The following is a 24,558-nucleotide window of genomic DNA, read 5'->3' on the forward strand; positions in this document are numbered from 1 at the left end:
TTCATACTTCACAATAGTATATTAGGTGTTGAGTGGTTGGGAGAAAAATGAAACAGAAAAAAGGAGGAAATAAGACTATTTGACACAGGAGTGACATTTAAAATACAATAGTCATGGAAGGCCATACTAAGGAGATATCTGTCTTAAGAGCTGAATTCCTTATTGTATTATAGAAATAAATTCTTTCTGAGGTATATTTATAACAAATATCATTTCCCACTGTTTGATTTGTCTCCTCATGGTTATAAAAATATGAAACTTAGCATAAATATACATACAACTATTCTGTCCATGATAAGAAATAGTACAGAGTGACCACCCATGGAATTATCATTCTCATAAAGAAACAGAATATGACTGGATCAGAAAAACATCAGGTCTTTCTTAAGCACAAGTTTCTGCATCATTACACGTCACATCACTCAAAAAATTTATAGTAATTAATTACTCTCATTTCTGTGCTGTTTTACAACTCTCTTTTAGAGGCCTTAAGAATTTGGACGTTTAGAAAAAATATATTCAATATCGGAAAAGTAAGATGTAACAAAAGTAATGAGATGTAATCCTGATGTTTTTCACATCTTGAAAAGCTAGGAAGCCAAATACATAACTTACAGCTGACAAATCAAGTAACGGTCACAATGATATTGAAGAGGTAAAAACTAAGAAAGATTTATAAAAGAAACTAAGAGATTATATAATAAGAGATTATAATAAGAGATTATAAAAGAAACTAAAGTTGGGTGTTAAAATATGGGAAGGAAGAGAAAGTAAGCATTTTAATTTCATAACTGTTTACACATCAGGTGATTACTAGACATTGTCTAAATAAATGGATCATTAAGCAATTGCATGAGATTATAAATTTTTATGGTCACACCTTAAGCCAAAGTACAACCTAACTACGTTATTAGGAGAAAAACACACTTATTCTAAAAAGAAAAGAAAGCAGGGCTATTACTGAAGAGCTTCTGTAACATTATACACAGAAACAGCATTTAGAAGTAACTGCCGATCAATATGAATGGGCTAATGTAAACTATTAAAAGAAAATGCTATTAGACTGTATTTGAGACATACCTAAAATTAATTTGGAAAATCAGAAATATAAAGTGGTAAATTAAGAAAACATATAAAAATAATTCAGGATTCACTAATCTCAGTCAAGGCTGAATTCAATTTTTCAAAGTTAAATTCAAGGTTTAATATCATGCCAAAAAAAATCTCATGAGTATTTTTTGAAATTTGATCAGCTCATTATTAAAACATGTCATAAAGGTGCTGTAATCAATATGAAATGGTCTAGTGTAGAGATATTAAAGAGGCCACAGAAACAACAGAGAAACCAGGACCAAATACATGATTTACTGACTCTTGACTTCTAAAGTAACAATGCATAAAACTGAAGAAAATTCCCCATGTGAATGACTGCTAAATTGCATGTTTGAATGGAAATGTTTATATCATTTATATTTAGAACAATCATCTATGTATTTGGGTTTGTACTGTATCTTGAAGCTTACTATTTGTAAGATGAGAAAATCAATGTGCTAATATTCCATCCCTTTTCTTACACACTCATTTACATCATATTTGGTATACTCTTTACACACTTCAAGATATAAGTCCTCACAAAGAAAAGTGTTTAAACTATTTCACAGTGTCCACCTCTAACTGACCATTTTGGATCTAACTTCCCCCGGAGTTGTGTCTAAAGTACTCAACTCACCTGCATGGCTCTTGTTTAGAAATTCTTCCTCTAATAACAATGGATCATCTTGCTCCAACTTGATGATTACATCCGGTTTTGTAAAATAATACCCTGTAAATGGGAAATAATATGGCATTTAGATCAGCTGAACTGGCTTTAATGCACATGAATGTGAAGGAAGGAATAGTTATAGGAGTAGCAAAGTTATGGTGCTCATTTGACCTTTCCTTTGGAGAGGAAACTACAATATAGTTTTTTTCTGAATCTAAAAAGGAATTGATCTCATTAAAGCCCTGAATCATAAGGATACATAACATTGAGTCTACATGTACAGAGGTTTAAATGAGGCTCTGCACAGGAACTTCCAATCATGACCATCATGGTGTAAGAGGAATAATGGTACAAGCCAATCAACTGGAAACCATACAAAATCAATAAAATAATGACCTTTAGGGATTACACATGAGACAATGGCACTGGAAAACAAGGACCTCTGAGAGAAGGGAAAGAAACAGAATTTCTAGGTTATGGTACAGAAAGAAGACACCAAATCACAGCCTGCTGAACTACAGAATGCAAAGTTCAGAGTTCAGGAAAGCCAAAACAATTAGAATTTCTGGAGTAAAATATTTCAGAGGAAAGAGGTATGCTGAGAGAGAGGCAGGAAGCTCTAACAGAAAGGTCACCTTGAGTAAAATTTGTACATTCATATAAGAAAGCTTCCAACAATGCAGGAAAAAGAACCCAAACACAATAGGTGGAAAAATTCCCAAGCATACACAGAGACAGGATGTTTGGAAAGAGTGGAAAGATCTTCTACTATGTGAGGTATTAGATGCTCTGTATCCAAGAGTATTATTGTCCTACTACTGTGACCAAGTTAGTCTTAAAGAATGCTCTAGACCTGAAATAACAAGCAAATACTGAGTTAATTTAAATGATTTACTTGAATTAAATTACATTAGGGGTTTCCCTGGTGGCGCAGTGGTTGAGAGTCCACCTGCCGACGCAGGGGACACGGGTTCGTGCCCCGGTCCGGGAAGATCCCACATGCCGCGGAACGGCTAGGCCTGTGAGCCATGGCCGCTGAGTCTGCGCCTCTGGAGCCTGTGCTCCGCAACGGGAGAGGCCACAACAGTGAGAGGCCCGCGTACCGCAAAAAAAAAAAAAAAAAAAAAATTACATTAGAAGCAAGCACTGAAAGGATTAAAATTATTCTCAACTAATTTACTACTCCCCCAAAAAATGCCCCAAAGAATTTAAACAAATATCACAAAATCTAGCAGTCAACAATGCAAAAGTCACAATATGTAGCACACTATCAAAAATGACTAAGTATGGGGCGGGGAGCAGGAGACAAGATGGCGGAGTAGAAGAACTTGAGCTCACCTCCTCTCATGAAAACATCAAAATCACAACTGCAATCAACCATTGACAAAAAAGACTTGAACCTACCAAACAAGATATTCTACACCCAAAGACAAAGAAGAAGCCAAAACGAGACGGTTGGAGGGGAGCTTCTGTGATATAATCAAATCCCATGCTCACTGGGTAGGTGGCCTACAAACTGGAAAATAATTATATCGCAGAGGTTTTCCCACAGGAGTGAGAATTCTGAGCCCCACGTCAGGCTCCCAAGTCTGTGGGTCTGGCATCAGGAGAAGGCGCTGCCAGAGCATTTGGCTTTGAACACTAGTGGGGCTTGAGTGCAGGAGCTCCAAAGGACTGGAGGAAACAGAGATTCCATTCTTGGAGGACACACACAAGGTTTCACGTGCACTAGGAACCAGGGCAAAGCAGTGACTCCATAGGAGCCTGTGCCAGACATAGCTGTGGGTCTTGGGGGGTTTCTTGGAGAAGCGGGGGTTGGCCGTGACTGTCTGTGGGGGCAAGTACACTGCTGGCAGAGGCCTCAAGAAATAATCATCACCATCAGCTCTTCGGGAGATCGTCATCTTGGCACCGACAGCTGGCCCCAACCAACAGCCTACAGGCTCCAGTGCAGGGATGCCTCGGGCCAAACAACTAACAAGGTGGGAACACAGCCTCACCCGCCAGCAGACAGGCTGCCTACAGTCTTCCTAACCCCACAGCTGCCTCTAAACAAACCCCCTGACAAGGCCCTGACCACCAGAGGGACAAGACCCAGCTCCACCCACCAGTGGGCAGGCACCAGTCTCTCCAACCAGGAAGCCTACACAAGTCTCTGGAGCAACCTCACCGACCAGGGGGCAGACACCAGAAGCAAAAGGAACTACAGTCCTGCAAACTGAGGAATGGAGACCACAAACACAGAAAGTTAGATAAAATAAGACAGCAGAGAAGTATGGCCCAGACAAAGGAAGAAGATAAAACCACAGAATAACAACTAAGTGAAATAGAGATAGCTAACGTAACTGGAAAAGAATACAGAGTAATGATAATAAAGATGATCCAAGATCTTGGGAAAAGAATGAGGCACAGATGAAGAAGATAGAAGAAATGTTTAATAATGCACTAGAAGCTTTGAGAAGGGAGTTGAACAATACAATAACTGAAATATAAATACATGAGAAGGAATCAATAGCAGGAAAAATGAGGCAGACTAACAAATAAGTGAGCTGGAAGACAGATTGTTGGAAATCACTGCTGCAGAACAGATAAAGAAAAAAGAATGCAAAGAAATGAGAACAGTCTAAGAGACCTCTGGGACAACATTATATGCACCAATATTCGCATTATAGGGGTTCCAGAAGAACAGAGAGAGAAAGGAAGGGCCTGAGAAAATATTTGAAGAGATAATAACTGAAGATTTCCCTAACATGGGAAAGGAAACAGTCACCCAAGTCCAGGAACTGCAGAGGCCCAGTCAGGAAAAACCCAAGGAGGAACACACTGAGACACACATTAATCAAATTGACAAAAATTAAAGACAATGAGAAAGTATTAACAGCAACAAGGATAAGCAACAAATAACATACAACAAAATTCCCATAAAGTTATGAGCTGATTTTTCAGCAGAAACTCTGCAGGCCAGAAGGGAGTGGTATGATATACTGAAAGCGATGAAAGGGAAGAATCTACAACCAAGAATCCTCTACCCAGCAAGGCTCTCGTTCAGATTCAATGGAGAAATCAAAAGCTTTACAGACAAGCAAAACCTGAGAGAATCAGCACCGCCAAACTACCTTTACAACAAATGCTAAAGGAACTTCTCCAGATGGAAAGAAAAAGTCACAACTAGAAACAAGAAACAAGAAAATTATTAATGGAAAAGTTCATTGGTAAAGGCAAACAGTAAAGGTAGGAAATCATCCACACAGAAATGATATCAAAGCCAGCAACTGTGAGAAGAGGATGGTACAAATGTAGGATATTGGAAATGCATTTGAAATTAAAAGACCAGCAGCTTAAAACAATCTTGTTTATATACAGACTTCTATATCAAAACCTCATGGTAACCATAAACTGAAAATCTACAATAGAGACACACACACAAAAGAAGACAAAGCAAGGCAAACACAACTCTAAAGATAGTCATCAAATCACCAAAGAGAAAAGAGGAAGGGAAGAAAAAAGCCCCACAAACACAAATTCAAAACAATTAACAAAATGGCAATAAGAACATACATATAGATATGCTCCACCCAAAAGACTTATAGGCTGGCTGAATGGATACAAAAACAAGACCCATATATATGCTGTCTACAAAAAACCCACTTCAGACCTAGGGACACATACAGACTGAAAGTGAAGGAATGGAAAAAGATATTCCAAGCAAATGGAAATCAAAAGAAAGCTGGAGTACCAATCTTCTTATCAGACAAAATAGTCTTTAAAATAAAGACTGTTACAAAAGGACAAATAAGGACACTGAATAATGATCAAGGGATTAATCCAAGAAGAAGATATAAAAATTATAAATATATATGCCCTAACATAGGAGCAACTTGATATATAAGGCAAATACTAACAGCCATAAAAGGAGAAATCAACAGTAACACATAATAGTGGGAGATTTCAATGCCACTATTATTAAACCCCACCTTCAAAGGACAGATCAACCACACAGAAAATCACTAAGGAAACACAAGTCTTAAATGACTTCGTTGATATTTATAAGACATTTCCATCTCACAGCAGAATACACATTCTTCTCAAGGGCACACAGAACAATCTCCAGGATAGATCACATCTTGGGTCACAAATCAAGCCTCTGAAAATTTAAGAAGATTTACATCATAGCAAGCATCTCCTCCAACCACAGTGCTATGAGATTAGAAATCCACTACAAGGAAAAAAACTGTAAAAAACATAAACACATGGAGGATAAACAATATATTACTAAACAACCAATGGATCACTGAAGAAATCAAAGAGGAAATAAAAAAATACTTTGACACAAATGAAAATGAAAACATGACGATCTGAAACGTGGGAGGCAGCAAAAGCAGTTCTAAGGGGGAAGTTCATAGCAATACAACCTTACCACAGGAAAGGAAAATCTCAAATATTAACAACCTAATATTACACCAAAAGCAACTAGAGAAAGAACAAACAAATTCCAAAGGTAGCATAAGGAAAGAAATAATAAAGATTAGAGCAGAAATAAATGAAAGAGAGATTGAGAAAACAATAGAAAAGGTCAATGAAACTAAAAGCTGGTTCTCTGAAAAGATAAAAAATTGGTAAACCTTTAGCCAGACTCATCAAGAAAAAAAGGGAGAGGGCTCAAATCAATAAAATTAGAAAAGAAAAAGGAGTTACAACTCACACCATAGAAACACAAAGGATCTATAAGAGACTACTACAAGCAACTATATGCCAATAAAATGGACAACCTAGAAGTAATGGACAAATTCTTAGAAAGGTACAATCTCCCAAGACTGAACCAGGAAGAAATAGAAAATATAAACAGACCAATCACAAGTACTGAAATTGAAACTGTGGTTAAAAAATTTCCAAGAAACAAAAGTCCAGGACCAGATGGCTTCACAGGCGAATTCCATCAACATTTAGAGAAGAGATAACACCTATCCTTCCGGAACTCTTCCAAAAATTGCAGAGGAGGGAATACTCCCAAACTTGTTCTATGAGGCCACCATCACCCCGATACCAAAATGAGACAAAGACACCACAAAAAAAGAAAATTACAGGCCAATATCACTGATGAACATAGATGCAAAAATACTCAACAAAATACTAAAAAAACGAATTCAACAATACATTAAAAGGATCATACACAATGACCAAGTGGGATTTATCCCAGGGATGCAAGAATTCTTCAATATGCACAAATCAATCAGTATGACACACCACATTAACAAATGTAAGAATAAAAACTGTATCATCATCTCAACAGAACAGAAAAAGCTTTCGACAAAATTCAGCACCCATTTATTATAAAAATTCTCCAAATGTGGGCATAGAGGAAACCTACCTCAACATAATAAAGGCCATATATGACAAGCCCACAGCTAACATCATTCTCAACCATGAAAAGTTGAAAGCATTTCCTCTAAGATCATGAACAAGACAAGGATCTCCAGTCTTGCCACTTTTATTCACTTTTACAGTTTTGGAAGTCCTAGCCATTGCAATCAGAGAAGAAAACGAAACAAAAGGAATCCAAATTGGAAAAGAAGAAGTAAAACTGTCACTGTTCACAAATGACACGATATTATACATAGAAAATCCTAAAGATGCTAAAAGAAAACTACCAGAGCTAATCAGTGAATTTGGAAAGGTTGCAGGATACAAAATTGATGCACAGCAATCTCTTGCATTCCTATACACTAACAATGAAAGATCAGAAAGAGAAGTTAAGGAAACAATCCCATTTACCATCACATCAAAAAGAATAAAATACCTAGGAATAAACCTACCTAAGGAAGCAAAAGACCTGTACTCTGAAAACTATAAGACGCTGATGAAAGAAAGTAAAGATGACACAAACAGATGGAAATATATACCATGCTGTTGGATTGGAAGAAACAATATTATCAAAATGACTATTCTACCCAATGCAATCTACAGATCCAATGCAATCCGTATCAAATTATCAATGGCATTTTTCACAGAACTAGAAGAAAAAAATTGAAAATTTGTGTGGAGACAAAAAAGACCCTGAATAGCCAAAGCAATTCTGAGAAAGAAAAACAGAGCTGGAGGAATCAGGCTCCCTGACTTCAGACTATCCTACAAAGCTACAGTCATCAAAACAGTATGGTACTGGCACAAAAACAGAAATAGAGATAAATGGAACAGGACAGAAAGCCCAGAAATAAACCCACACAACTATGGTCAATTAATCTACAACAATGGAGGCCAGAACATACAATGGACAAAAGACAACCTCTTCAATAAATGGTGCTGGGAAAACTGGACAGCAACATGTAAAAAGAATGACACTAGAACATTCTTTAACACCACAGACAAAAATAAACTCAAAACGGATTAAAGACCTAAATGTAAGGCCAGATACTATAAAACTCTTAGAGGAAAACACAGGCAGACACTCTTTGGCATAAATTGCAGCAACATCTATTTAGATCCACCTCCTAGAGTAATAAAAATAAAAACAGATATAAACAAATGGGACCTAATTAAACTTAAAACCTTTTGCACAGCACAGGAAACCATAAACAAAACAAAAAGACAACCTACAGAATGAGATAAAATATTTGCAAAGAAAGCAACTGACAAAGGATTAATCTCCAAAATATACAAACAGCTCATGCAGCTCAATATCAAAAAACCCCACAAAACAGAACAATCAATAAATGGGCAAAAGATGTAAATAGACATTTCTCCAAAGAAGACATACAGATGGCCAAAAAGCACAGGAAAAGATGCTCAACATCTCTAATTATTAGAGAAATGCAAATCAAAACTACAATGATGTATCACCTCACACCAGTCAGACTGGCCATCATCAAAAAGTCTATGAACAATAAATGCTGGAGAGGGTGTGGAGAAAAGGGAACCCTCCTCCATTGTCAGTGGTAATGTAATTTGGTACAAGCACTGTGGAGAACAGTGTGGAGGTTTCTTGAAAACCTAAAAATACAACTACCACATGACCCAGCAATCCCACTCTTGGGCATATAACCGGAGAAAACCATAATTTAAAAAGATACATGCATCCCAATGTTCACTGCAGCACTATTTACAATAGCCAAGACAAGGAAGCAACCTAAGTGTCCATCAACAGAGGAATGGATAAAGATGCAGTGCATATCTACCGTGGAATATTACTCAGCCATAAAAAAGAATAAACTAATGCCATTTGTAACATTTGTAGCAAAAAGAATAAAATAATGCCATTTGCAGATGGACCTAGAGATTATCACACTAAGTGAAGTCAGACAGAGAAAGATAAATATTACATGATATCCTTACATGTGGAATCTAAAAAAATGATGTAAGTGAACTTATTTACAAAACAGAAACAGACTCATAAATTTGAAAACAAATTTATGGTTACCAAAGGGGAAAGGCGGGGGAGGGACTAGTTAGGAGTTTGGGATTAACATATACACACTACTATATATCAAATAAACAAGGATATACTTTATAGTACAGGGAACTCTACTCAATATTCTATAATAATCTATATGGAAAAAGAATCTGAAAAAGAATGCTTATATGAATATTTAAAACTAAATCACTCTGCTGTACCTTGAAACTACTACAACATTATAAATCAACTATACCCCAGTATAAAATTAAAATTAAATTTAAAAAAAATGACCAAGTATGAAAAGAAGGAAAACATGATTCATGACCAGGAAACAAGTCAATCAATGGGACAGAAGAAAAAATGTCATCTGAGATTAAATTTGCTTCCAAGGACCTCAAAGCTGCTATTCTAATACACTCCATAGGTTAAAGAAAATAGAGAAAAACATGAACATGTTGAGAAAACAGTGTTAAAACAAAAGTCCAGAACTGAACTTCAAGGCAGGACAATATACTCCCTGGAGGGGAGAAAAACACTAAAAGACTCCAAAGGGTTTTGTTAAAAGGATTACCAATATTTACATCAGATATAAAAACTGACATAGATCTCTTTAATAAGACATGTAGGTTCTCATGTGCTTTTGCACTCATTTTGTTATGTTCCAATCATATACTTATTTGGAAACTGCATTGTTTGCTTGTGAATGGTGCAAAAGGCTAATACCTTAGTGTCGTTATGGCAGCTTTTGACCTCAAAGGCACTCTGAGAAGGTCACTGGGACTCCCAAGTCAAAGGGCCATATGGTCCTAATAGACCTGCCATATTCAGTGCCTTCAGGAATTCCTCATTAATTTCAAAGGGCACCCGGCCAACTGAGCATTCTATTACTCTAGTGGTTCTTAAGTTGTGATTCTGGGGTGACATATGAGAATCTGCATTTCTAACAAATTTTCCCAGATGATTCAAAAGTCTAATATTAGAGTCTAATATTAATATTAGAATGTCTAATGTTCTGGGGTGACATATGAGAATCTGCATTTCTAACAAATTTTCCCAGATGATTCAAAAGTCTAATATTAATATTAGAATGGCAAACATTTCTGTTCCCCTGTGACTTATTCTAAATGGCAGCTTTTAAAAAAAAGTCAGTATGTCCAAACATGAGATTTTCAAACTGTTCATGCTTATCTTACAAATTCAGTACATTATTCTTACTAACTTTCTCTGCTAAATAAAGGACCTAAAATTAAGTATTAACTTTCACCTGCCCCAATCAATTTAGGTTCCTCTTGTCTCCCCAAACCAGTGTCTGGAATCCTGAGCAAACTCAAAGTCCTAGTACTTATCCAAAAATATAAATGACACTTTTAGACAAATGAATAAATAAAACCCATTGCCAGCTGACCAGATCTAAAAGAAAAGTTAAGTCATCTGGATTTTAAAAAATTATACCAAGTGTAAATATGAATCTACACAAAAGAAATAAAGAGAAAAGTAAATGGATAATATATAAATAAAACACATTGTTCTTGTTTTAAAAATATATTAAAGTGCAAATAACATTTTATAAGAAAAAAACAAGGTATTATGTGGATTATAAAATATGTAGAAGTAAAATAAATGACAACAAGAACACAAAGGATGAAAGACAGAAAAGGAAAATATTCTGTAATAACAAAGTTGAAGTAACAAGATATTTGAAGGCAGACTGACACTTCAGAGAGGTATATTTAGAAACCACTAAAAATACAAACAAGTATATCTCAGAAGCCAAAAGTGGTTAAAGGAGATTCATTAAAAATAAGTAGTTAAGGGAATTCCCTGGTGGTCCAGTGCTTAGGACTTGTGCTTTCACTGCTGAGGGCCCAGGTTCAATCCCTGGTCAGGGAACTGAGATCCTGCATGCCACACAGTGCAGCCAAAGAAAAAAAAAAAGGTGGGGGTGGGGGGGAACGAGTTAATCACAGAGAAGGTAGGAAAGAGGGGGGAAAAAAAGACAAAAAACTAGAATGTAAACAGCAAGAAGGTTTCAAATTCAACCACAAAGATAGTATTAAATATAAGTGATATGAACATTTTGCTAAAACACAAAAATTGTCAGAGCTAATAAAAAGTAAAACAAACATACTCTCTTAGAAACTGACTGTGAATGTAAAGACACAAGTTAGAAATAAAAGGACAGAAAAACTATATATCACACGAAGCACACAATAAGCAAATGATAGTCTGACTGACTATACAGTACCAAACAAAATTCAGGAAAAGAAATACTACCAGGAATAAAAATAAACAATGGAAAATGCTAAAAGGGAAAATTCATCAGGAGGATGTAACAATCCTAAGTGCTTTGCCACTTAAAAACAGAGCTTCAAAATGCCTGAAGCAAATCTTGTTAAGAAAGATAACACACAAATTATACTTAGATACTCACATTCCTTTCTCAATATTTAATAAAACAAGTAGATAAGATATTAAAAGGATATAGAAGCCTTCAGCAATATGATCAGCCCACTGGAACTAATCCCCATCAAGAAAAAGTACTCTTTTCAGTCACATATGGAACATTCCCCAGGATCATATGCTAGGCCCTAAGACAAATTTCAATACATTCAGTAAGACTGAACCATGCATGAAATATTATCCAGAGTGACACACAAACAAAGGATATAAAAATTATAACAATAAGAAATTATGAAACAAATAGTTGGAAAGTAAACAAATTCTACAAAACCAATGGATCAAACAAGAAATCACTGGACATTTTAAAAAATATCTTGGATTAAATGAAAATAAAAACACAACATCAAAACTTGTGTGATGCAGCTAAAGCAGTTTTCAAAGGAAAATATAGTGCCTTATGCTTACATTAAAAAAGCAAAACCGGGTGGCACAGTGGTTAAGAATTCGCCTGTCAATGCAGGGGACACGGGTTCGAGCCCTGATCCAGGCAGATCCCACACACTGCAGAGCAACTAAGCCCATGTGCCACAAACTACTGAGCCTGCGATCCACAACTACTGGGCCCACACGCCGCAACTACTGAAGCCTGTGCGCCTAGAGCCCGTGCTCCGCAACAAGAGAAGCCACCGCAATGAGAAGCCCGCGCATGACAACGAGAAGCCCACACAACACAATGAAGAGTAGGCCCCGCTTACTGCAACTAGAGAAAGGCTGCATGTGGCAACGAAGACCCAACGCAGCCAAAAATAATTAATTAAAAATAAATAAATAAAAATAATAAAGCAAAACCAAGTCTCAATTCATGAGCTTAAATTTTATCATAAAACAGCAAAGAAAGGAAGGGCAAGGTAAACCAAATCAGTATAGAAAATCCTAAGGTATCCAGAAATAAATAAGTAAACTTCTAAAAGTTAATAACCAGGTTCATCAAGGTTGCAGAATACAAGATAAATATGCAAAACTCAGCTGTATTTCTATGTACTAGCAATGAGCAATCCAAATATGAAATAAAGAAAACAATTCCATTTACAATAGCATCAAACAGAATAAAATACTTAGAATAGCTTTAACAAAAGTATAAACCTTGCCCATTTAAAGCAACAAAATATCATTGCAATAAATTTTAAAAGGCCTAAATAAATGGAAAGACAGATAATCTCAATGTTCATGGATCAGAAGAATTAAAGTTGTCAAGATGGCAATACTCCAGGAGTTGAGCTACAGTCGAACCCTCTCAAAATCTCAGCTCTACTCTTTTACAGAAATTGACAAACCAATCCTAAAATTATGGAAATGCAAGTTACCCAAAATAGCTAAAACAACCTTGATAAAGAAAAAACTTGGAGGGCTCACACTATTCAATTTCAATTACTCTGTTATAGTAAACACTCCTGTTTCTCATCTATATTACTGTCTCTACTCACAAAATACTTCTGTATTCTCAATACTACTTCACTGCTGGTCACTGAATGTGTAGAGGTTTTTCCCACTACCAGGCAACTGCAATACAAGCAAGGTGTCCTACATTCAATTCAGTTCTGACATATCTACTTGGAGTTTGCATCAGATCCCACAGGCTAGGGGTTCAGTCCCGCAAGATTGCCTCTCCTCACACTTTAGATGTCAATTACAAGTCCAGGTTGCTACCTGTGCTTCTGACCAGCTAGCTATAAATGGGAGGTTCCCACATCCTGGTCCTCAGGTTTAATTTGCTAGAATGGCTCACAGAACTCAGGAAAACAGTTTGCTTACTATTAATAGATTGCCAGGTTTATTACAAAGCATACAACTCAGAAACAGCCAGACAAAAAAGCTGCATAGGGCAAAGCTTCCATGCCCTGTCCAGGAGCATCAGCCTCCCACCACCTATAAGTGTTCACCAACAACAAAGCTCTCTGAACCCTAGAGTTCAGAAATTTTTATGGAGATTTCATTATGTAGGAATAACTGTTGTTAGTAATTACGTCAAGCCCTGGAGGTCTGGGGGTGGGCCTGAATGTCCCAACCCTCAAATCACTTGATTGGTATTCCTGGCAACAAGCCTACATCCTCAGGGGGTTTCCAAATGCTACCTCATTAACATGAACTACGGCATGGTTGAAAGGGGCTTGTTACCAATAACAAAAGACACCTCAATCTCTCTTACATTTAGGAAATCTCAAGGGATTTAGAACTCTGTGCCAGGAACAGGGATGAAGACCAAATTTTCTTTCTTATTATAAATCACAATATCATACTATACTATTAAGGTAGTACTGGTGTGAGAATAAACATTATAAAAATAAAAATAGAGACCAATGGAATAGAAGTGAGAGGACAGAAATAAACCCTTACATCTATGGACAACTGAATTTCAACAAGGGGGCTACAATTCAATCAGAAAAATATAGTCTTTTCAACAAATGATGTTGGAAAACACTTCACTATTCACATGCAAAAGAATAAAGTTGTAACACATACCATCTATAAAAATTAACTCAAAATGAATAACAGACCTGAATGTAGAGAAAAAAATTATAAAATATACAGAAAAAAATAGGAGTAAATGTTTTTGACTTTGAGTTAGGCAAAGTTTTCTGAGATTTGACAAAAAAGAGGAAAAGAGAAAATAGTCCAGCTGGATATTATCAAAATAAAAAACTTTTGCGATTCAAAGAGCTCCGTGTAAAAAGTGAAAAGACAACTCATAGAATGGAAGAAAATATTTACAAAACATATAACTGATAGAGACTTGTATCCAGACTATATTAAAAAATCTTAAAAGTCAACAATGAAGACAAATAACCCAACTTATAAATGGAGAATGGGATGTGAACAGACATTTCTCCAAGGAATATACACAAACAGCTAATAAGCAATTAACACATTAAAATGCTCAAAATTAGAGAGATACAACTCATAACTATAATGAAATCCCACTTCACACTACACTTTTTTAGGAGGGCTAAAAAAAAAACAACAGACAGTAACAATTATGCAGGTACATGTGGAAAAACAGGAACCCTCATTCATTGCTGGTGGGGTGGTAAAAGAAGTACCACTGCTTTGAGAAGTTCTTTTGGCAGTTCCTAAAATTGTTAAAACAGAGTTACCATATCACCCAGTAATTCTACGCTAAGTATATACAAAGTAGAATGGAAAACTATGTGCACACAAAAGCACAACTGGTCTAGCAGCATTATTCATTAACAGTCAAAATGGAAACAACCCAAAGCCCACCAACGGAAAAAAAAATGTGATATAGCCATAAAATCAAATACTACTTAACCAGAAATTGAATTTCATTACGGATACATATTATAACACTGATGAACCTTAAAAAGATCATGCTGGGCTTCCCTGGTGGCGCAGTGGTTGAGAGTCCACCTGCCGACGCAGGGGACACGGGTTCGTGCCCCGGTCTGGGAGGATCCCACATGCCGTGGAGCGGCTGGGCCCGTGAGCCATGGCCACTGGGCCTGCGCGTCCAGAGCCTGTGCTCCACAATGGGAGAGGCCACAGCAGGGAGAGGCCCGCGTACCGCAAAATAAAAAAAAAAAAGATCATGCTAAGTAGAAGAAGCCGCTCAGAAAAAGCTATATATTTTGTATTCTACTTATATGAAACCTCCAAAATGGGCAAATCTCTATAGACATAGAGTAGATTAGTAGATTAGGGTTTCTTCTTGGGGTGATGAAAATATACTAAAACTAAATAGTGGTGATAGTTCCATATCTCTGTGAACATATTAAAAAATACTGAATTGTGGGGCTTCCCTGATGGCACAGTGGTTGACAGTCTGCCTGCCGATGCAGGGGACATGGGTTCCTGCCTCAGTCTGGGAAGATCCCACATGCCATGGAGCGGCTAGGCCCGCGAGCCATGGCCGCTGAGCCTGTGCTCTGCAACGGGAGAGGCCACAACAGTGAGAGGCCCGCGTACCCGCCCCCCCCCACACACACAAGATATATATATACTGAATTGTGTAAATTAAAAGGGTGAACTTTTGGTACACGAATTCTACCTCAATCAAGTTGTTATTAAAAAAAAAATTCCAACAAAGAAAATTCCAGGTCCAGATTGCTTCTGTAATGAATTCTAGTATGAACTTTTAAGGAAGAAATGATATTAATTTTACAGCACTAGGAATAGAAAGAAAAGAAATAGGTGACAATGAGCAACTATTTAAGGCCTATGACTAACATCATACTTAGTTGTAAATAATAAATAAATTCTTCACATTAAATCCTGGCCTGTTCAAAAAAGAAATTAAAATGCATAGAGATTAGAAAAATATCTTTATTTACAAATCATATTATTTAATATATAAAATAGTCTAAGGAATCTTCAAGACATCTAGTAGAAGTAACAAGTGAAGTTAGCAAAACAGAGATAAACAACATCAATGAACATGAATTATAATTCTACTTAAATCCAAAAAAAAAATTGGAAATTGAAGTTTTTAAAAGTATCATTACAGATAGCATCAAAAGATTTAAGGATACATCTCACAAAAAAGGCTGAAGACACGTAAGTGAAAACTGTAACACACTGCAAAGGAACATTAAATGCTAAGGAAAAGTAAGGACATTGTTCACACATCAGAAAATTCAATATTATTAGGTGTAAATTTTCCCCCAAATCTTCTAAACATTCAACACAATCCTTATAAAACACCACTAGGGTTTCCAGAAAAAATAAAATTTTTTAAAATTTATAGGGAAAGAAAAACAAACTGTAATAGCCAAAAGAAAAAGTTAAGAGGACTTATTCCTTCTGATGTAAAAACTTACTGCATAGACAGATTAATCAAAATAGTGCATGACTAGTGCACTAGTCAAATAGTGCATACCTATTAAGATAGGTATTTAGATCAATAAACCAGAATGATATTGAGAGAAGCCTATGCATATATGTACAATTTATTTCAAAAGGTGCCAAGGCAACTGAATAGGAAAAGGATAACCAGTGAGCCAAGCAGACCTTTAGCTGCAAAAATGAATCACAATCTATATTTCACACCATTTACACAGATTAACCGGAAAAAGTCAAAGACTTAAATGTAAAATCTAAACCAAGGATATTTCTAGAAAAAAACAGAGGAGAAAATCTGAATAACCTCTGTTAGGCAAATTATGAAACAGGGGTGGGGGGAATAGAATAGGAAAGTAAAGGAAATGATAGATTGGACTTCATCAACATGAAAACCTTTTGCCCAACTGTTTCACAACTAAAAAGATCAACCACAGATTAGGAGAAAAAATTTTCAACATGTGTATCTTATAAAAGTGTATATAAAAGTGTATCTTATCAAGATTGTATAAAGAACTGTTTCAACTGAATTATAAGCTGAAAAACTCAACAAAACAAATGGGCTAAGGATCTGAACTTACTTTTTTAAAAGCTATGTGAATGAACAAGTAGCATACAAAAGTTGTTCATCGTCATTAGTCAAAGAGAAATGATAAATGAAACCCAAGTAGATACAACAGACCCCCACTAAAAGGATAAAAACTCATCGGGTTTACAACACAAAATGATGGTGAATATTTGGAGCAACAAGAATTACTATAAGTTACTAATGCCCACATAAATGACACATGCACTTTAAAAACATTTGGCAGTTATTGTTTTCTTCTTCATATACAGGCATATGTCAGAGACACTGCAGGTGTGGTTGCAGATCACAGCAATACAGTGAATATCACAATAAAGTGAGTTGCACAAATTGTTTGGTTTCCCAATACATAGAAAATCTGTGTTTACACACAGAGTAGACTAGTAAGTTTGCAACAGCATTATGTCTTAAAAAACAATGTACATATCTTAATTTAAAATAACACTTTATTGCTAAAAAATGCTAACCATCACTGAGCCTGCAGTGCATGGTAATCTTGCTGGTGGAGGGTTTGCCTCAGTGTTGATGCTGCTGACTATTAATGGTGGTGGTTACTGAAGGCTGGGGTGGCTGTGGCAGTTTCTTAAAACAAGACAACAATGAAGTTTGTCACATCAATTGACTCTTCCTTTCATGAATTATTTCTCCATAATATGCAAAGCGAATTGACAGCATTTTACAGACAGTAAAACTTCTTTCGAAACTAGTCAATCCTCTCAAACCCTGCTACTACTTTATTAACTAAATGTGTAATATTCTAAATCCTTTGTTGTCCTTTGAAGGATCTTCAGAGTGTCTTCACCAGTAGATTCCATCTCAAGAAACCACTTTCTTTGCTCCTTCAAGAAGAAACTCCTCATCCATTAAATTTTTATCATGGGATTGCAGTAGCTCAGTCACATCTTCAGGATCTGCTTCTAATTCTGATTCTTCTGCTTCTTCCACCCATCTGCAGTCACTTCCTACACTCAAGTTTGGAACCCCTCAAAGTCATCCATAATGACTGGAATCAACTTCTTCCAAACTCCTGTTCAGGCTGATATTGTAAACTCCTCCCATGAATCACAAATGTTCTTAATGTCATCTAGAATGGTCAATCCTTTCCAGAAGGTTCTCAATTGACTCTGCCCAGACCCACAGAGGAATCATTATCTATGGCAGCCATAGCTTTACAAAATATATTTTTTAAATAATAAGACTTGAAAGTCAAAACAACTCAACACATGGGCTGCAGAATGGATGTTGTGTTAGCAAGCATAAATATACTAATCACATTGTACATCTCCATCAGAGCTCTTGAGTGACCAGGTGCATAACCAATGAGCATGTTTTGAAAGAAATCTTTTTTCTGAGCAGTAGGTCTAACAATAGGCTTAAAATACTCAGTAAATCATGTTGTCAACATATGTGCTGTCATCCAGGCTTCGTTGTTTCATTTCCAGAGCACAGGCAAAGTAAATTCAGCATAATTCCTAAGGCCCCTAGAATTCCTGGAATGGTAAATGAGCCCTGGATTTAAATTAAAGTCACCAGCTGCATTAGCTCGCAACAAGAGAGTCCTTGAAGCTTTGAAGCCAGGCATTGACTTCTCCTCTCTACGTATGAAAGTCCTAGAAGGCATTTTTTCCAATAGAAGATCTACATCTTTCATCTACATTAAAACTCTGTTGTGTCATGTAGCCACCTTCATTAATCATCTTAACTAGATCTTCTGGATAACTTGCTGCAGCTTTTCCATCAGCACTTGCTGCTCCCCCTTGCACGTTCATCTTATAGAGATGGCTTCTTTCCTTAACCCTCATGAACCAACCTATAATAGATTCAAACTCTTCTGCAGGTTGCTTGCCTCTCTCAGCCTTTACAGAATTGAAGAGAGTTAGGACCTTGCCCTGGATTACACTTTGGCTTAAGGGAATGTTGTTTGACCTTTTATCCAAGACACTAAAATATTCTCCATATCAGTAATCAGGCTGTTTCACTTTCTTATCATTCATGTGTTCACTCGAGTTATCACTTTCATTTTCCTTCAAGAACTTTTCTTTTGCATTCACAACTTGGCTAACTGGTGCAATCAGCCTAGCTTTCAGAATATCTCGGCTTTCAACATGCCTTCCTTACTAATAATTTCTATTTTTTAATTTAAAGTAAGTGGCATGTAACTCTTCCTTTCATTTGAACACTTACAAGCCATTGCAGGGTTATTAATTGGCCTAATTTCAATATTATTATGTCTCAGGAAATAGGAGGCCTGAAGAGAAAGAGAGAGATGGGGGAATGGCCAGTCAGCGGAGCAGTCAAAACACACACATATTTATCAATCAAGTTTGCCATCTCATACGGGTGCAATTCATGGTGCCCCAAAACAATTACAACAGATCACCATAACAAGTATAACAATGAAAGAGTTTGAAATGTTGTGAGAATTACCAAAACATGACACAGAGACACAAAGTGAGCAAATGCTGTTTGAAAACTGCCAGCAATAGACGTGGTTGGACCCAAGGGGCTGCCACAAACTTTCCATTTGTAACAAAAAGTAACAGCTGAGAAGCCCAATAAAGTAAAGCACGATAAAACCAGGTTTTCCTGTAGGTATACATAAGACCCAGGAAACAACAACTAGGGTCTTTACACAAAGGTATGAAAACATAGCCACACACAGACTTGGACTTAAATATTCATAGCACCTTTGCTTATGATAGCACCAAAGCAAAGAGGACCTCATGTCTTATCAACAACTGAAAATACACGCCAAAGAATGAAACATTACTCATCACTATAAAGAATAAATACAGACACACACAACAATATCCATGAATCTCCAAAGAATTATGCTAAGGGAAAGAAGCCATACAGACAGTATATAAAGTGTGATTCCATTTATATGAACTTTTAAAAAAGGCAAAAGTATTGAAATATAAAGAGGATCAGTGATTATCATAAAATGGGTGGGAAGAGAGGACTGACTGAGAAAGGCCATAAGGAAAATTTTCACGATAGAAATACCTGTATGATTTTGGTGGTATAGCCGTACACATTTTTCAAAAGTCACTGAATTATACATAGAAACTTGTTGAATTTTATTTTCTGTTAATTATACCTCAATATAGATGATTTTTTAAAAAAACAGGAGAAGAAACAGAAAATCAAATACACTGTAGGCAGTCGCATGATAAAGTAGGCTCACCCAATGAGACAAGGTGGCTGTAGTTCTCCAGCATCACATCTCTGTACAGGGTCCTCTGAGCAGAGCTCATACACTGCCACTCCTCCAGGGTAAACTCCACAGTCACGTCCTTGAATGACACTGATGTCTGTGAAAGCACATTTCTCATCAATCTGAAGAATTCAAAATTAGGTGACATGGATAATACCTTTGGAATGTAAGATGAAAACTGAAATTTTTTCACATTATGAAAAATCAAAAATATCTGACAGTACACACATTATCTGTGATGTCCTAGGGAAGCAGGCATTTTCCGAGTTTTGGCTCTGCCTTTAAATTCCATCCAAAATTTGATCACTTCAAAGTACAACTGCTAATATCACCATTTCTTGAAAGGATTACTGAAAGTCCTGCTATATCATTTATTTCCACCACTATCTCACTAGAGCCCACTCTCAGAGTTATTATTAAATTATAAGTCAGGTCATGTCTTTTCTCAGCTCAAAATTCTCTAAACAACCTAGTAAACAGAGATAAATATTGAATTCATAGATTAGGAGATTCAGTATGATGGAGATTGTCAGTTCTCCACAAAGAAATCTATAGATTCAATGAAATCATAATCAAAAGCTTACCAGGATTTTTAGAATCACAAGTTAATTCTAATATTTACATAGAAAGCAAACAACCTAGAATATGAAAACAGTTTTGAAAAAGAACAAAGTCAGAGGGCTGATATTACTTGATTTCAAGACATACCATAGAGCTTAACACAAAGAAAGTGTGTGATATTAATGAAAATGAAACACAGAGATCAAAAGAAAAAGTATAAAAATGATATGTACAAACATAATGCACACACACAATTATTTAATTTAGGTGTCTGGGCAATTCAATGGAGAAAGTATATTCTGACACAAATCATGTTAGACTAAAAAACTCCATTAGAAAAATAATAACAATAACCTTGATTCATACTTTCCACCACAAAAAATAATTAATTCAAACTGATCAAGACCTCAATGAATATGCTTTCTGTTTAGATTTTAGAGTCACGTGAATATATCACCTATCTAAAAAAGAAATTGACAGCTGGTGTACTGAAGTTGGAACCAGCAAAACGGTTGAGTGCATACTCCCTCAACTCAGTATTTAGAACATACTAACAGTACAAATTTCCAAGCCCAACAGCAGGCTCTGAAATTCTAGATTTATGACAGGGCCGACCCGTTAACAACGTTTGGTTGTTTTCTGATCAGCATTCCCTGTGTTAAGTAGAAAGTTTAAATATATGAAAACAGAAATTATTGATGTAACAACAAATATAAGAGAAAACTATCAAAAAGGTCATGAAAATACATTGCAAAAACAGACAAAAATGTACAATTTTCTCTGAAAATAATAAAAAAAATAGAAAACCAGACTAGATCCATGACTGTTTAAATAAAGTGACTCAGTAATCTACATCAACACACAAAAAGCAGATGTACTCACAAAGTCCAGTTTTAGAGGTGAGTTTCAGGAAGTCTATAACAGATGATTTTCTCATATGAAATAGACACAGAGAGAGACAGAGAGAGAGAGAGAGAGAGAGAGAGAGAAAGGATAAAAGAAGGAAGGGGGAAGGGAAAGGAGAGGAGAGGAGAAAAAAGCAGAAAGAGCCCCAAAGACTAATATAACCAAGATACCACAGTTAGTCAGGGACATAAGAAAACAAAATTATAGGGTAATGTAGTGTGTGAATACAGAATAAAAGTTCAAATATGATAATAGCAAAAAGATGTCAGTTACAAATTTAAAACAAAAAAGGCCCACACCCACTATCAAGTAGGGTCTATACAAGAATTCAAGAGTAAGTTAACATTCTAAAATCCATTTAAGCTACTTGCTACCTCTAATATTTGGAGATTAAAAAAAATAAGCTGTAGCTTTACTCCAACAGATACAAAAAGGTATTCGATATAATTCAGGGTACATTCATGACCCAAGTAAAACTGATTATAAAAGGGAAATAACTTACACTGATAAAAGATGTGTAACAGAATCTGAGAGCAATCTAAAATCAAGAGTTGAATCTATCATACCACTAACAGGGGGATGAATAAAGCGCTCACCTCAGATATGTTCATTTTCAGTAGGTCTTGGGAGAGTGTAGAGGATGGTGAAGATTCAGCTGGGGGGGACAGAAAGAGGAAAAGGTCAGAACACCTGGCCTGCCTTATAGTTCCTACATTCACCTCCCAATCACCTCAGCAGCCCAGCTGAGGGGCAGCCTCCCTAAGGACTCACTTTGGCCCTTGAAAAGGCAAGGGAAGTACCCTGTGGAAGCACCACTTGTCCATCTTCCAGTTTGAAATGATCATGGGGCTTAAACCTACCACTTCTCAGTTGGTAAAAATAATTTTTTTTACTAATTTAAACAATACAAACAAAAAACTAACATACTAAAATACACCAAAGAACGACACGTTTCATTAAAATTAACAGTAGAAGAAAAGACACTGCCTGCATCCTTACTTTGTTTTCCTAGCAATATTGTTTACCCCTGGAGTTAGAAAATCCACAGGAAGCCCAGTAAAAAGGATGGCAAGCTTTAAGACAATTTTTAAAAACATTATTGAAGTGGGCTGCATTTTCTCAAAAGGGACTCTTGATAAGTTTCTTCTGATGACTGAACGGTATGAACGACTGTTCGACTCCTGGCTCTGTCACATTCCGGGTGGGCCTGGAGAAGTCACAGGCGCTCTCAAACTCAGGACCACCTCACCACCCTGAGACTCAGATCTGCTTTTTGCTTAACGTGTGTTTAATGCAGATGCTCATACCGCTATCACGAGATAATTGGGAGGCTTCTGTAAACCACCCAAGGAAAAGAACAAAGTGTCTTCTGAACAACATCTACTGTCACTTTTTCGGCGGTTAGTACCTGGCACTTGCCTCTTTTTCCAAATGACACCACATCGAATTCTAAGAACAACGCCAGGAAGCAGGCATTATTCATAGCCTCCTTTGCAGACCTGACTCGTCCCCAGGTTACTTCTCCCGCCCACAGTACCGGTGACACGGCTGTAACTGACCGGGTCTCTCCCGCTCCAGAGCAGGGCTGCCCAGTACACTCTCCGCCCGCGCTTTCTGGCCCGCTCACGGCCAGCGTGACCACCGCGCCTTCCCTCCCACTGTCCGCCCCGGCGTCCCCCCGTCAGATGCAGGCGGGGCCGGGCTTTCCATCCCCACAAGCACCGTCCCCGCTCTTAACGGGTCTCAGCGCCACCTGCCCCCGAGACCACAAGGCCCGAACCGGGATCGCCCCACCCACCTTCCCAGGGCCGACGTCCAGGCCAGACCCAGGCACTGCAGTCCCGCCTGGACCAGAAGGCCCGAGACGTACCACTTCCGCCCCCGCCACGAGAACGCCGCTCTCAGCAAAGCTCCGGGCCACGCGAAGTTCCCGTCTCCACCGTGCAGATCCCGCACCTGCGAGGGCCGAAGCTCCAGGCTCTTCACACCACGAGGCCTGCGAGGGCGGAAGAGATGAGGCGGGGCCTATGTTGCACAGGCGCAGAGGAAGCCCCAGAAACCTGGAGGGCTGTGGAGGGAGAAAGACTACATTTCCCGTCGCTCCCCGCGCCCTGGGGTGTCTTGAACAGAGCAATCCATTTATTGCAGCAGAGTAGAAATACGGGGGAAATGCTTGTTCCGTGGTCCTGGGTTCTCCGAGACCCCGGATTGGGTGTTTCTCCGCACTGTGGTTCTTGAACTATCTCCATACCTGGCCTATGTGGGTGTACCAAGGCAAGCAGGTAAAGGTCATGACTGATACCAGATTCTCCAGATTGGTAGATCCTGATAGTCCCGAGAAAATATCCTCCTAATGGAATAGAATTTTCCGTCTCTGCATTAATTAACCTACTTGGCATCAAGGGGGCGTCCTTTGTGAAAGACAAATAGCGTATTTTCTCAAAAGTGAGTTCACTGGTTTAGTCATAATGGGACAGACTTCTTTTTCATTTACTGCAATTTTGAAACCAAGTAGGACGCTACAGGGCTCTTCTGGATACAAAAGCCCTTCCCTGTCCCTTGCATCTTTGTAGGAAAAAGGTTTCAGCTCCTAGACCATCGCTGAGTTCCAAAGGACAGATTCAAACAGTTACTAACCAGGGAACGGAGGGAGTGCAGAAGCAAAGAGAAGCAGTCAAGAAACAATACTGCAGCTATAAAACAGGGACCTGGTTCCTCTTCAAGGGATTATACATAAAATATCTTTGAGTTTTGCTGCAGGATCTAAAGCCCCCTCTCTGCAGGAGGATGGTAACTTCAGGTTGAGCACAATATTCCTGAAGAGCACCCAGTCACCTCATCACCAACCAAAGTAGATACCATGCAGGCTCCGACCCCAAATATGC

At 37.5% G+C, this 24,558-nt stretch overlaps 1 long non-coding RNA gene across 3 annotated transcripts; it reads right to left on the bottom strand.

The window, feature by feature from the left end:
* Positions 1-1,737: 1,737 nt before the first annotated feature.
* On the bottom strand, positions 1,738-23,684 carry LOC309824269. Of its 3 annotated transcripts, none has more exons than XR_014296899.1 (4): positions 23,544-23,684; positions 22,270-22,328; positions 20,177-20,303; positions 1,738-1,822 (listed from the first exon to the last, which is right to left on the bottom strand). It is a non-coding gene; the product is annotated as an uncharacterized lncRNA (long non-coding RNA). The 3 variants fall into 3 exon arrangements; XR_014296900.1 differs by having other exon boundaries at positions 20,177-20,328; XR_014296901.1 differs by having other exon boundaries at positions 20,177-20,328; positions 23,472-23,661.
* Between the last annotated feature and the right edge of the window lie 874 nt (positions 23,685-24,558).

Source organism: Grampus griseus (genome assembly GCF_964374135.1).
Source record: "Grampus griseus genome assembly, chromosome: 6".
In the NCBI taxonomy this organism is placed as follows: Eukaryota; Metazoa; Chordata; class Mammalia; order Artiodactyla; family Delphinidae; genus Grampus; species Grampus griseus.